Source organism: Myotis brandtii, unplaced genomic scaffold (genome assembly GCF_000412655.1).
Source record: "Myotis brandtii unplaced genomic scaffold, ASM41265v1 scaffold206, whole genome shotgun sequence".
Taxonomy (NCBI): Eukaryota; Metazoa; Chordata; class Mammalia; order Chiroptera; family Vespertilionidae; genus Myotis; species Myotis brandtii.
This window is the reverse complement of record NW_005357691.1, coordinates 347244-349219: the sequence shown is the minus strand read 5'-3', so window position 1 is coordinate 349219 and position 1976 is coordinate 347244.

The following is a 1976-nucleotide window of genomic DNA, read 5'->3' as shown; positions in this document are numbered from 1 at the left end:
CAAATCTCTACTTCTACTTAAACATTTTCAGGTTAGCATTTCCAGTAAACAAATAATTATCTTATTTCAGTGGTTCACTAATTTTATACTTATTAAGTTAGCTCCAATACACTGGTATCATACAAGAGAAAATTTTAACAATTTAAATCTTACACATATTTTTTAATGTTTCACGCAAAATCTAGACTAGGTTAATAAAAAAACACACAACTCTTTCCTTCTCCAAAAACTCAATAGGGGAATGGTAGCTTAGAATTTCAAAAACAAGATATGGCTACAAAACCTATATGATAGCATTAGACTGTAATTGTTGGGAGGTGGTTTGTACAAATCATGGCCTATCTGACCAATTTCCTGTTGCATAAAGATTATATTTGCTCTTCAAAATGTTAAATAAGCATTTTAAAGACTGAAGGTAAAGACTAGATTGGAACCTTATGTAACCAAAATGGGAAAGCAGTATATAGCCTCACCACATTAAAGGCCTTAGCCTCTTTAATATGTATTCTTCTTAAGCAAATAAGAGCATGAGTTTCCAAAGGCAAAGCTACCATCCCAGAAGCCCTTGCTTTTTCAGTGTAAAGAATGGTGTGTGTGTGTGTGTGTGTGTGTGTGTGTGTGTGTGTGTTTTCCCCGGAGAAGAGCTGGGAATGGAAAGGCTTTGCAAAATTCCAAGGGGTCCATAATATACATTTATGCTATTTTGCAAATGTTCACATTTCCAAGGAACAACATAAAATTTACATTAAAACTGTCTTAATCAAGATAACAGAAAAAAATTATTCCTGCTGCTCTATAAGCTTGCCATAGATTTGATAACCCAGGGAAGAATAACAGGCAATTACAAAATGATGGCTCCAATTAGGAAAACAGGATATATTCCAAATTCAAATCAAAGGGGGCTCGGATAATCCCGATGGAATAATTTAAACGAATATAGGGGACTTCCAGCAAAGACATTCGATGTTTATTCTATTTCTACATCCTCTGAAAGCCAAGTAAAAATGCTACGACAGATCTCTTGCCCTTCAAGATATTAAAAATCCAACCTGGAGTCCCCTTAATAAACTGTATTCTCTTCTTTTCCCAAGGGGTCTCCCTGGTACAGGATTTTTATTGTAAAGGGCAAAATCAAAACAAACCCGAGAGACTCGCACAGCCCCAAAATGCAGAAAATAATGTAGCACTGAACCCGAACCACACACAGCCTTCCTTTGCAGATTTCCACAAGTCCACCTCGTCCTGGAGGATAAGAGGCCTTGAGGAATGGAAAGGAAAGAGAAACTTCGAAAGCAGAAAGCGCTCCCCCAGAGCCTAGAACAGACGGCACCTTGTAGGGATTTTAAGCTTTTTGAGGCGGAAAGGTTACACCCTGCAGTTTTGAAAATCCACGTTCTAAGGCTCAACCCACGTGATAGAACCTTCCTCTAGCTTCTCTGGGGTTCCACGCTGGAGCTGAAATCCACCACTGTCCTCACCTCCATTCGCCAATCCCCCGCCCTTCCCTTATAGTGAAGCGCAGCGGGCTCTCCCCTCCCTCCCCATTCTCCCTGCACCCTCCCCCACTCCTCCAACCCCTCCGCATCTCCATGGAGAAAACTCAGGCGAGCCCCCTACCTCCACTCCCTCGAATCCCCACCCCCACCACCCTTATTGAGGCAGGTCCCCCTTCACTGCCTCCCCAATCCCCACCATCCTTGATTAGAAAACCAAGGGGAGACCCCCACTTCATCTTCACCCGCTCCCCACAAACCCTGCTAACTCTGCTTGTTGAGAAAACCAAGAGGTGCCCCCAAATCGGCCCACACCCACTGCCCGACATCATGGGTGAGAAAACCTAGAGCCCGGTTCTCTCCCTCCTCCCTCCCCATCATTCCGCATAGGAGAGCGCGGAAAGCCCCCCTTTCGCTCCTTCTCCCCACCATCTCCACCTTCTCCCTCCCCAGTCGCTCCCCATCCCCACCGCCCACCATCTC